Source organism: Sceloporus undulatus, chromosome 3, assembly GCF_019175285.1.
Source record: "Sceloporus undulatus isolate JIND9_A2432 ecotype Alabama chromosome 3, SceUnd_v1.1, whole genome shotgun sequence".
Lineage (NCBI taxonomy): Eukaryota > Metazoa > Chordata > Lepidosauria > Squamata > Phrynosomatidae > Sceloporus > Sceloporus undulatus.
In genome coordinates, this window is record NC_056524.1 from 18329765 (window position 1) to 18343926 (window position 14162).

Below are 14162 nucleotides of genomic sequence, written 5' to 3' on the forward strand. Positions count from 1 at the left end.
GGAATAGAGCATCCTGGAAAAGGGCATGACTGTATGTCAGACTAGAAAAGTGTATCTAATGCTGCAAAATGTGGCAGGTCCTGCTTACCGAGTTTTGTTCTGGTTTTTTGCTTCTACTGCTGCTGCTTTTGTTTTTTCCTGTTGTATTATGTATTTTTTTTCAAACCCTGTTATTAATTTTATTTATTTTTTGTTAGCCACTCTTGAGATATTTTTTATAACACGAGGAGTGGCATAGAAATATACCTTATAAATGAATAAATAAATTACATCACGAGTGAGGCTTCTCATAGGAACTTTTAATTGTTAGTTCGGTGGTCCTCAAACTTTCATCCTCTGCAGATTTATTTATTTATTTATTTATTTATTTAGGTATTTATAGATGTTTTGAAATTCAGCTGCCAGAACTCCCAGACTGTTGGCCATGCTGGCTGGGGCTTCTGGGAGTTGGAAGTCCAAAATATCTGGAGGACCAAAGCTTGAAAACCACTGGCTTAGTTTCTAGGCTATATGAGACTAAGATTCTCCAGCAGAATTGCCACCACTTCTCCCCTACAGATACTGCACTTTAAAAACATCTGCTTGACAAATGGCAATGAAACAGTCACTCCCATCAGATAGCCTAAGAAGCATGGTATTACAGTATAGGAAATCCATTTTAAGAGCAGAGGCAATACAGGTTGAGTCTCCCTTATCTGAAATGAGTGTGTTACCCAAAGAAGGTGGGTAGTCCCCAGCAACTGTGTCAGCATCTTCTTAAATGTCTGGGGAATAGCTTTGTTCAAAGGACACTTGCGAGAGGTTGTGTAAACTGAGGATCATTTTCACCTGGGTATACCAGTAGTAACTGTGGGAGGACTTCCAGGTCTAATGAATAAAGAATAACGAGATAAAGTCTAATGAGATAGAGGCAAGAGAACATACAAACACACAGAAATAGTTCAGTCTGAGACACCTTACAAAGGTAACCGAAATAGAGGTATGGAAATTGGATAGCAGAGGCTGAGGTGTATAGAAGGGGTGATTTTTACCAGTCTTGTAGAAGATTCCATAGAAAGCTGGATGTGGCTTTAACAGTCTGAGGGTGACACAAGGAGTGAAGGAGACCCTTTGTGCACACAAAAGATTAGAACTGGGACTGATATTAATATCTGATTTCTTAGCCTTAAGGGGTACTTGGTCATATCTTGCACTGAACTAAAGGTGTTTTACAGACCGCCGCTGCTCTTTGCTCCGCGAGGGAGTCGCAGCATCCAAACTGCGCGACTCCCGCACAGAGCAAAAAAGAAGCTCCAAAATGGAGCTACTTCTTGCAGCGCCGTTATGATGCCGCGAGGCGCCCATGGCGCACTCGCGATGTCATAACCGCCACGACACATCTGGACGCTGTGCGTCTAAGACGTAAAAATGGCGGTGGTCGCGTGGAACGGTCGCTGCCATTTGTCACGGACTGAGTCTGTGATAGGGCAAGGGGCGTCTAGAAGAGACGCCCCTTTTTTAAAATGGGACATCCTCAGGACGTCCCTAGTGGCAGTTTGTAACCCGCCCATGACTTGATAGTCTTCTCAGAAAATTGACAATGGGATTTTGGAAATACTTTTTTTAATGTAGGACAACCCTAAAGTGGATAGATTGGGAATTTGGCTGGAAACACATCAGAGGGCTAGATAGGAGATACTGTCTTATTAGCTTTAGTGCAATGGGGTTGTCTTTGTCTCCAGTGGAAGAGGACATGCATAAAAACTGGGGTAGGATGGAGTGATCAGTAAACCCATTTAACCTTTATTTTGGTATTATCTAGATCGTTCACATATCTTCAGGTCCATATTTCTTGCCCAAGGGAAATTTCCCTGTGTTTCAAAAGTCATCAAGTCCTCTTAAAACATGACTGGCTCTAAATATGAAAATACAACATAAAGTGCATACATGTCAGGTGTGCTAACACTTGGGACCAGAAGTGTTTTGGATTTCAGATTTATTTATTTTTTATTTTGGCATATTTGCATATACATAATGAGGTATCTCAGAGAGGAGACCCTAGTCTAAATATGAACTTTATGTTTTGCATGCATCAATAGAAGTATAGTGTCTAGATCAAGGGAAGTAATAGTGCCACTATATTCTGCTCTGGTCAGGCCCCACCTGGAATATTGTGTCCAGTTCTGGGCGCCACAATTAAAAAAGGACATTGAGAAACTGGAGCGTGTCCAGAGGAGGGCGACTAAAATGGTGAAAGGTCTAGAAACCTTGCCCTATGAGGAACGACTCAGCTGGGGATGTTTAGCCTGGAGAAGAGAAGGTTAAGAGGTGATATGATAGCCCCATTTAAATACTTGAAGGGATGTCATGTTGAGGAGGGAGCAAGCTTGTTTTCTGCTACTCCAGAGACTAGGACCTGGAGCAATGGATGCAAGCTGCAGGAAAAGAGAAAGAGGAATTTCCTGACAGTAAGGGCTGTTCGACAGTGGAACACACTTCTTAGGAGTGTAGTGGAGTCTCCCTCCTTGGAGGTCTTCAAACGGAGGCTGGATGGTCATCTTTTGGGGATGCTTTGATCTGGATTTCCTGCATGGCAGGGGGTTGGACTGGATGGCCCTTGTGGTCTCTTCCAACTCTATGATTCTATGATTCTACACATTGTCTGAAGGTCATTTTATACCTGATATTCATAATAATGGTGTGCATGAAAATTGTATACTGTACATTGAACCATCAGGAAGCAAAAGTGTCACTTTCTCAGCCACTTGTGTGGACAATTTTATATTTTGTAGTATTTCAGATTTCAGAATTCCGGATAAGGGAGATTTCTGTATGCTCATGTTTTTTTCTAGATGGGGCACAGGGTGCTATTCTAATGCCTTTTGTGTCCCACCCAAAACTTTCTCCTGCACAGCTGTCAAACCTTATGGTCATTACTGAAGGGAGGGGGCAGTGGTGTACCTAGCATATTCAACACCCGATGCAGATCATTTTTTAATAACCCCCTTATCTTTTTAGCAGCCTTTCTTGGGTCCAGGGAGCTGGAAAGGGAGGCGATTCTCTTTACTGCTCAGCCATCAGAACCATTAGACCTGGAAGGCAGCCCAGTTCTAGTTGTTGTTGGTGGAGTTGGGCTCCTGTTGCCACCTCACAGCCTTTTCTGGGTCTGGCATTGCTGCTGGGCAAGCAGGAGAGGGAAGTGACTCTTTTACCAGGCAGCATCCAGAGAGTCTCTGGATGCTGCCCAGCCAGCAGAGCTGACAGACACAGAATAGGCAGCTCCTACCACCCTACAACCTTTTCAGATCTGGCAGAGCTGCTGGCCAGGTGGGAGTGGGACAAGACTCGCAAGGTGGCCCCTTCCCACCAGTGCACTGGGTGAAACCCCTTGGACAAGTTACCCAGTGTGGTCCGCATTCCCCCCACGCCTAGTAATGACTCTGCAAGAGGCTAAAATAGAAGCGACTGGTCTTTATTCCAAGGGGAAGTAAAAGAATGGTGCACTCCATTTGGTAATGGAGTCACATCCCCAGCCTGCACCAACTGCTTCTTCCTCCTCTGAATTGTCTCATTCCCTTCAAGAGTTCAAAGGTCCAATTGGGCAAAACCAGTCCTGATTAGTCCTATGTTGTCCCACTTCTCCAGCTGCTTTTAAAATTTCCCAATTTCTCTCTCCTCCCACTCTCCTTCCTTTGTTCTCAGCTTCACTTGTTACACACTGAATTCAAAATGCAAAAGTAGTTTGCACTCAGCTCAGCAAGGGGCAGAGGAGAAGAGAGGGCAGATCTTGCCCTGCTCAGTAGGCTCAGTAGTAACTTTTACCATCTTGCTATTTTCTGTTGTTGGTTGGTCTCATGTGTCCCAGTGTTCATCTTTGAAATATTGGAATGTATGCCTATGACCATACCACCCTGAACACACCCAATCTTATCTGATCTCGGAAGCTAAGCAGGATCAGGCCGGGTTAGTATTTGGATGGGATAAATATTGAAAGGTATATTGTCTCCCCGCTTTCTATCCACCCTAACTGTAAGGAGCAGCTTTAGTGTCCCCTCCAGAACTTGACAGCTAACAGGGTGGGAGGCAAGGAGGACAAGTTGTATACCTGTCACTAGTTCATTGAGTGGTCATCTGTGAACTTGCACAAATGGGTTATCCTGCACTTGTACAGGTGCAGGATAACCCATTTGTCTGAGTCACAGAGACAGTGAAAAACATGGAACTTCATGCATGGCACATTACATTGTGATTGCTTATGTGAGATGTCTTCTATCTTCATGCATGTATCCTCCTTGGTCACAAGTATAACAATATGGAGGTTAGTCACATCTATATATTTTCACTATAAGATTATGGAGCTGGAAAGGTTAACAGTAGTCATTTTAATTTTTTTATTCATCTTCTCCTTATCTATTTGTTAGAAGAAATAACCTTGTTCCAAATTAAAGGTTGTATTACCAACTACGTAGCAACCTAGTTGCTACCGTGTAAAATCCATCCAGCTGCATGTTAGAATTATGCCCGAAGAAGCCATTCATTTGTTCATTCATGTGAAGGATGTGAAGAAGTAGGACAACCACCACATCACTTAGGACAAAGTCTTAGACCATAGTGGAGTTCACTTCCATCGCCTTTTTCTTCAGCAACATGATTACACAGGGCTCATGTGTGGCTAATAGGGGAACATAAAGACAAAGGCAATAGAAGTGAACCAACTAGTGGTGGAAAACCTGAGGCCAAGAGGTTATAGTGTACCTAACCTTGGAAGTGTGAGCTGTGAAGACTTATCAACAATATCAGAGCACTGCTCCACATTTAAGTTGGAGAGATTCAGGCCAGAATCTTGCTGGTGCCTCACACTGTGCAAGTTCCTTTACACCTGCATTTGTACTTTTTTTGGTAATTGAAGTATGGATGGGTTCAGTACATGAATATACAGGTGGAGTTCCACAGGTCTAACCATTTTAGTTGGGCCTAAATCCCACTATTATTCCTGACCAGACTGGAACCAGCAAATCAACTGTATTTCCCAATGTGCTGACCCGTTGTTCAATAATTGATTTAGTCGGTCTACAGTAGTTGGGAGGAACCAAAAGGATGGTGCATAACTATTTGTCAGTGCTTTCAATGTGCCACTTTCTTCACTGCGATTACAGAAACAGCCAGTGTGCCTTGCCTATTGCTTGATGGAACAATAGGCAAGCACACTGTGCAATTGACTGCCACTGTTGATGTTCAGAAGAAGGGTGGTACAACACAACCACTGTGTAACTATGTTATATTTACATCCTGCATGCACAATGTAGGATCTCAGCTTGTGTTAAAGCCCATGTATACAAAGGGATATTTTAGTACGTTCAAGACAAGTGAGATAAGGACTGTAGCACAAGCTTTTGTTGTCTGAGTTGAAGGGCTTGTCTACACTGTCAAAAAATCCCATAGCTACCACATTTTGGCCACACAACCAAACTGCTTCTTTAGGGCTTTAATCTGCATTACAAAAGTCTCAAGTTGCTTAGAAGTTTCCTGGAAAATCTGTAGTCTTTGACATGTAGACATCTGGAGCAGGCTGGATTCAAGTATGGGGGGAATTGGACATACCAGTGGATGGAAACTGTCACCATTTTATCCAAAGGTTCCATGCTGATGCCACCTGCTCCCCAGCTGAGTCAGACACTTGCAGAGCTGGGGTGGGGGGGGAGGCTGCCAAACTTGCATTCTTGCTGGGGACATATATGGACATCAATTTGGCTTCGGATGCTTCATTACTGGTACTGTACATGCAGCATTAATGGGATAAATCTCACAATGCTCTGGGGCAAAATACTCTGATTTGCACCCAGATTATCATTGCTAGTGCAGACAGAGGTATAAAAGCTTATACTGTAAGCCTCATTCTGACAGTCTCAAAGGTGGTCCAATACCCTTTGCATACCCAGCCAGACTAACACGGCTATGTCTTTGAAAATGTTACTGGGCAAAGTACAGCCTCCCAAAGCTATTTTTGCAGTTCATGTCCCTCCAACTGCCCTTTTCCTGGCAAACAAAATGAAACAGAGGGAGACCAAACTGCTACTCCTGGAGCAGCAATTCCCCTTTTAAGTAGGTCACAGAGCTCCCCTGCACCACTTAACAACCCAAAATACTGTTTTTTCAATGCCAGAAGTAGATTTTCAAAACCACCAATTTGTTTGTTTTACCATTTTGGAGGACTTTTTTTTTGGGGGGGGTGACTCATTGCAGCCCTGGGAGGGGGGGCACAAGAGATGAAGACTGATTTGTGGACTCACCAAATTTGCCCATTCCTTATAAATCAAAACTGTTGGGGCACTACTGTACAACCAAAGTCTCTCTCCATCTCTCTCTGTCCACTTATGGTGATACTATTGATTTCATAGTGTTTTCTTAGGCAAGATGATCTGTTTTTGGCAGTGTCTTCTTCCGAAATGTAGCATAGAACACCTGCTGTTAACTGGTGGTCTCCTATTCAAGTACTAACCACAGCTGACCTTACTTAGCTTTCATGATCAGATGAGATCTGATGCCTTTGTAGTAGTTAGGCCTTACAGCCAAACTACAAAAGTATTCATTTCTAGTGACCATTGCTGTCTAGCAGCCCCTTGTGTTCAGACTAGGGAAAGCACAGATATCCCTTAACATTAGCTTGCTTTGAGTCCTTCCTCTTTCACATTCTGCTACCTCTGTTTGTAGGAATAATGGGCAAGTTCCTCTGGTTATATTCTTAGCTCCTTCTGAAACACATGAGCATGGATCTATCTATCTATCTATCTATCTATCTATCTATAGAGAGATATTGAGAGAGAGAGAGAGTTCCTTTTTTTTTTAAATGGCATCTAAGCAACAACAAAAGGTAAACCCAAATAAACTGCTATTGTATTTTAGGAAGAGGGAATTCTTCATGATAAAACTTTGGATTACACTGGAGGAAAAGTCAGTACAGCTAAAGGAAGTATTTCAACATCCTTTCAGAAATTCATTACCCCAACATGCGGTGACACCAAAGTTTTTTTTTTAAAAAATTGACCAGATTTATAGAAGATGATATAGTTATGAAGAGTGTACCTTGTTTAATAGATGCTGGATGTTGGGACAGAACATAATTCCATTGCACAGAGCTGAAAACCTTTTGGAGAGGGAATGCTTCACTATTAACAGACAGGTAAATTACAGCCAGTCTTTGTGTTTAAAAAATGAAGATCCATCATTACTTTTTCATGTGAGTATGCATGGCTAGCTATAATCTGGCATCTGAAAACATAGCAACCAGTGGCCCATATCTCTTGGGATTCACTTTAACTGCAAACATAAGGACAAAGGCTGGATGGACATCTGTTGGGGATGTTTTGATTGAGATTTCCTGCATGGCAGGGGGTTGGACTGGATGGCCGTTGCGGTCTCTTCGAACTCTATGATTCTGATTCTATGATTCTATTAAGAATTTATGATAGCCTGAATACATGCACAGTTTGGTGGTATTTGGGTTGGTCCCTATGTACTTATTGACCATCTATGGATTTTGTTTTTTTCTGGTTGTACTAGTGCATCTAACTGTTTTTGAGTGGACCTTTGTTCTGTGGCATGCCTAACAATCCGACCAGATCACATCAGAAGCCTATCTGGTCCAGTACACTGTTTCTCACAGTGACCATGGACAGCCCACAATGAAGACATGGACAATATACTATTACTGTTTTCCAGTAACTGTATTCAGAGGCATGTTGTCTTTTATCTTGTAAGTAACCAAGTTTCGTTGATATCCTTATGCTCTTAAAAATTATCTAAACTGGTGGGTAACCTCCCATTTCCCGAAAGAGAAGTCCACAGTCATTTGTACATTGGGGGAAGAAATATTTCTATGTGTCCTGAATCTTCTAGTCTTCAGGTTCATTAGATGGCCCCAGTATCTAGTACTGTGATCCAACTAGCTGGTTCTTAAATCTTTTCGACAAAATCTAATTAGAAAGCATCTCCCAAGAGTGTCGCTGAATTGCAGAAGAAAGAATGAACGCACACCAGGTTGGGGTTTTTGGCCAGTTTTATTGAACCAATAAAATTCCTACTGATAACAATGAAAGAAATTTCAGCAAGTATAAATGCTATACAGTTTTAACAAACCCCATTATTCCGTACCTATAAATAGAATTTTTCAAAACTTCATAAAAAGTGCAGATCTTTATGAATTGCTGTTAACAGGTTAATACACACACACACAAATTCCTCTATTGAAAAAAAAAAACATTTTTTTTTGTCTCAGCTCGCTAAAAAGTTCCTTCTGCATCTGTTCAGATACAATTCAAGTTGGGTTGGGCAAATAAAGGCTTAACCAACGAGTGAGAAAGAGACAGTTGCACAAATTGATCCAGTTGAATTGGTTTGTTGGAAAAATGCTAGCTAAAATCTTGGTTCTAACCTCAAGCACTCTTAAATCTGCATATGTGCAAGAACAGGAGGTCTTTTTAGTGGGAGTAATAGTAGCTAGGATTCAAACAAGTTTCGCTGATCTGGTAAAAGCCTTTGGGTTGTGGGAAAGAGAGCACCCATAAAATCTTTGTTTCTCCAGAAGAAATTCAGTCTATTTACCTTAACAAGGAAGTTATTCTAGAATTATGCTTTTCAGTACTGATGGGATAAAAATCCATTACTTCTACAACATTCTTTCACTGGCATTAAACCACTTTTTGCCAAGACAAGATGTTGATCAGCAAGGGTCACTGAGCCTAATCTTGCTTATGCTGAGAACCAAAAGTTGGAGTATCTACATATTACATATACTCTTGTAGCAGATAAAAGAAGCACTTTAGTTTTATTGCAAAACAGAAAAAGTCTAGGGAAAAAAGAGGCAATGCATAAAAAGAAGGTTCAGTTTTATTAAGAGCAAGATAGAAAAAAGAAATGGGTTAAAAATGTTGCCAATCAGTTAGGCAGGCAGGAATGCTAGCATCTGTGTACAGAGCCCAAAGATAGAGTAAAATGATACTCAAACCAATACATAAAAATACTAATATAGCCAATGTGTAGTAGGCTAACAAACTATAGTTCCCAACCAATGAGCGAAGTAAAGGGAGATGTTTGACATATAATATACAGGTACAAGTAAAGTATTCAACAACTCCATAGAAACAAATGGGAGGGATTACAGTGCAAGCCCATTACAAATATAAAATAGATAAAAATAGGACCAGACGCGTTTCGCGTCTTCTTAGTCCCACAGCAAAATAATGCTCCATCCAGGTTACAGTCTATATTGGACAACTAACTACTTACCTTTACTGGATGTGCCCACATATGTTGCTATACCTTCTATGCTGTCATAACAGCATTTCTTGACCACTGAAGAAGACTTAGTGTTGAAGCACGTTTGGTCCTATTTTTATCCATTTTATATAACCCATTTCTTTTTTCTATCTTGCTCTTAATAAAACTGAGCCTTCTTTTTATGCATTGCCTCTTTTCCCCCTAGACTTTTTCTGTTTTGCAATATTCCTTCTAGGTTTAGGGTTACACCTCCGTGTTTTTGTCAGCACTTTAGTTTTAGCCTTGCTCAAAAGCTGAATCCCAGGGAAACTTTAAAAACAACCCCAAAACCACACACAGGCTCTGTTGGTCCTCCCTCCCATGAGAGACTTCTGACAGTTATGGGTTCACTGGTGCCCAAGTGAAGAGGAAGTGGGCCTCTATGTCTCCCTTTGGAGCCAAGCCTCAGAACAGCCTTTCAGCCCATCTAGTGTCATACCTCAACTGAGGTTTTTCCTGGACATTATAGGAGATTGGCACCCCAGTTCACATCTGTTTCTAGCCTAAAGTTCCCTCCCTGTCGAAATTCACTGGACGCAAAGTAGTTTGTTGACCCCACATATACAGGACCACTTCCCAAACCCAAAGCAAGAGCTCTCGTGTTTAGCAAGGTCTGTTTAGCCCATTCACTTCTAAGTGGCTATGGTTTTTATGGAGCCAGTTACTTGATGAAAGAAAAAAAAAGAACCCTAAAAAGTTGAAGCTATAAACACATCACCATTCTCTCCCTACCCCCCCGGTATACACAATACAAAAACGCACACACATATGTATGTACACACACACACACACACACACACTCTAAAGCTGTGTGAATCCTAAATTGCATCATTGATAAGCTTATTCTACGTACAGCCGTAATGTAGTACGGATAGCTAAAAGTGGACAACCATGTAGGGCTGAACCATCTATTTCAGTTTAGGCCAAAGGCCTATGTTTTCACAAATCTTATATATATAAAAAAGTTACAGTAACAAAATAAGGACCATGAAGGCCTATCACAGTTTCTAGAAATACACTACATTTGAAGGGAAAACACATTCAAAAAAGCCAGAAGAAGAGAAGCAACGTAATACAGTACTGTTTTTTTTCCCATTTTTTTCTAACTATGGAGAGAAGATAGATGACCAGAGCATGCTACAAGTGGGACTTCAAGCTCACAGTCAGTTTAGTTGGCCGCTCCACATATGCTCAGGTACCATTTTCCTTTTACCCCATACAGTGATGTCCATGGATTAAAGGGATTATGTAAAGTAGGTATGACCAGTTTTTATACTCCTAAAGGTTATCGGTTTCAAGAGATGAAGGAGATTAGCACAATGGCTAGGTGCAGGATGTAAATGCCTAAGAATGGATTCTATTGCACAGCTCCGTCCCTGGTCAGTACTCATCTGAGCTTCTCCCAGACCTTCTAAAGAACAGGATTTTCTTGTTCTTTAAAAGGTCTGGGAGAAGCCTGAGTTGGGTATGTGATGAGTATTGCCCGGAAACAGGGCTATGCAATAGTATCCTTCCCTTTGCATTTACATCCCGTGCCTAGTGCGCGAATAAAAGCCAGTGTGCTAATCTTCATTAACAGCAGGTGGAATGGTCTCTATCACACATACACATGCACCCCTTCCCTATCCATTAATGTTCAATCTCAATAGAAAAGTATAACCTAGAAGAAAAGTTAATATTACTGAGCAGATCACACATGCCTGGATGGTAATTTAGGTCTTTAAGAGGTGGGGCAAAGAGTAAGGTGCTTTGTGAAAAACCCACTGTTAAGACTGAATAGAAGCGTGTCTACACTACACAATTATCATGGTTCAACACCACCATTTCTCCATCCTATGGATCCTTGGGATTTGCAGTTCATGGACAGGTACTTACAGTGCTCTAGTGCCCTTCCCTGCACAGGTGGCTGACAATTCAATTCTATTTTTAATCAGGCCTCACCTGGAATACTGCTTCCAGTTCTGGGCTCCACAATTCAAAAAGCCTGTTGAGAAACTGGATTGTGTCCACAGAAGGGTAACCAAAATGGTGAAAGGTCTGGAAACCATGCCCTATAAGGAGAGACTTAGGGAGCTGGGTATGTTTAGTTTGGAGAAGAGGTTAAAAGGTGACATGATAGCCATGTTTAAATATTTGAAGGGATGACATAGTGAGGATGGAGCAAGCTTGTTTTCTGCAGCTCCAGAGATTAGGACATGGAGGAATGGATTCAAGCTACAGGAAAAGAAATTCTGCCTTAACATCAGGAAGAACTTCATGTCAGTACAAGCTGTTTGACTGTGGAACACACTGCCTCTGAGAGTAGTGGGGTCTCCTCCTTTGGAGGTTTTTAAACAGAGGCTGGATGGCCATCTGTCAGTGTTGCTCTCTCTGACTGTGCGTGGCACGGGATGGCCCTTGTGGTCTCTTCCAACTCTATGATCTTATGAATTCAAAGATCTAACCAAACTACAAATCCCTGGATTCCCTCTGGTGGAATCATAATAGTTAAAGTGGTATCAAACTGTTGTTAAAAGGTAGTGTGAATACACCTGAAAATCAGCAATTGTCACGTGGCAGCCTCATTTTAGGCTGCAAAACTGTATCTCCCTACTCTACCCCTTAGTCCTTTATGGATGATAATAAGGGCTCTACAAAAAGATATCCTTTACCATTCCAGATGAACTTGTTTTATATTGTGTTAATCTGCAGGAGACTAAAGGCGTTTGAAACTAGGTTCAGATTGTGAGAAGCATGCTGGGCATGGATACTGTATTTTATTCATTTTTTATCAAACATGCTTAATGCCATATCTTTAAATTATTATACAATTATTCCATTACAGTTATTTCTTTTGAGCTCTCAAAACTTCAGCAAACTGTCTCCCCCTCATCCCCCAACTACCTGAGCCTGGCCCTGCACACCATCATTTGGCACAACAGTTAAATTACATAATCATTTGGGATTATCTGTGCATTATTTGGGTCTGTTTAGTGTGCACAGTCTCAAGCAAAAACAGCAAACAAAAATAGCCCATTGAGAAAGAATGCTTTTGTTTTGTGGGCCATTAAAACAATGTGTCAGGGAGCAATGAATACAAATGCCATATGTAGTGTTAACTTTCAAAGTACCAATGGTCAACAAAACATTCCACACATCCAAGCTTCTAAGGAGAGTCCAAAATGCAGTTACCCATGTCGATCCATATCAATAAATGGATCAGCACAGTTCTCATAGTTTTGATTTCTACTAAGAGCAGATTTTTTACAAAGCTAATGGTTCTTAACTGATTGTGTAGGACCAAGCCGCTACAAATTATTTGGTTATTACAAAAGAATTCAGAACATAATTTCTGTAATCCAAAAAAGTGCCAACCAAAGTAATATCAACTAAAGCAAATTAGTTTTCTATGCCAGTTGAAAACTAACAGATGGATTAAGGTATATGTCAGAGTACCTCAATTTTGCCAACTCTGGCTCTATTACTCTACCAGTTAAAATGAATCCTGTCTTTAGGTTGTCGTACACATGGTACATGCATCCTAGGGACATACATGTAAAGTTCCCAGGGACTACAACCTCCCAGTATGCAGTAAATATACACCTTTAAACTATGAAGTTCTTTTTACAAAGAAAGTGGAGGCCTGAGCATGAAAAGCCTTGACAAGCTTGTGGAGAGAACCTGTAACTTTGCTTTTAATTTGTTTCAGTCTAGTCAGCTTCATCAGTAAATTCATTTTCCCTCCAGTATTAATGCTGTTTGTAAAATAAAAAAAAAAAGAAAATGAAAAAGAGTACATTCTTGATAAAGGATCTTTAAGCAAGCAGGTTTAGGTTTCACCAAAATAATTTAGCAGGAGAAATTTGGGCCTTTTAATGTATTATATAGAAGCCAGGTTTCTCAAGATCTACCTTTTCATAATAGAGGCTGTCTCACCACATGGCTCCATAATGGCATTATGGTTGGTAGCAGGATACCTTGTTACCAAGTCCTATTACTACTGATGAACCAGTCTACATCCTATACCTCTTTTGGCCCTTAGTTGACCATTGGGGCACATTTTGGTCCAGGGGTCACCAGTTGCTGACATCTAACCTAAATCCGCAAAGTGGGAATGAAAGACTGTTATGCATTTTGACAGCTATTAATATATGAAATCTAAGTATTCATGCACCTTCACATGTGCTAATTTGTTTCCTAAAAATATATGCTTTGTAGATTTAAAAACTGGCACCTTTGTGAGCTTTATGGGTATGTTAAGCAAAAAGTACAGTCTTACTCTGATATCTACTCTGAATATTACTGTGTAAACACCACAGAACACATACACACAACCTCATCACATCTGAGTCTATAAAGCTATGTACCAAATTATGACCACATAAATGCATACTTTCAATTAGCCACCTCAGAAACATAACATTCACATTTGTCATTCTATTTCTAAGAAAAACCACAAACTGATGCTCAAAGAGAGCAGGTCCCAATCATGAATGCCAGATATGGCTCTGAAATATCATGTGAAATCAAGTTTATACTTATCTTGATGCATTTACTGTGAAATATATAGTTTCACAAAGGGGAAAAAGTTGACACAAACATTAAGATTTAAAGTGGAATTGCCTCTCAGCTTGGATGACTATGGAGTTAAAATAATAAAAAGGAAACGTCTACAAGAAAAGGCACTAATGCTTCTACAACCAGAACACCAGATTCTCAATTCAAAAGAAGCACATACACACACACACGCAATCCTGCCAAAGGGAGAAAAAAAAGTAAAGCTCTTATAGTTATGTACACAAGTCAGCTTGCATCTCTAACTATTCCTAACTATGGAGACACATGTAATATTTGTAGGACAGTGGGGAGCAGGACATCCAACATTTCCC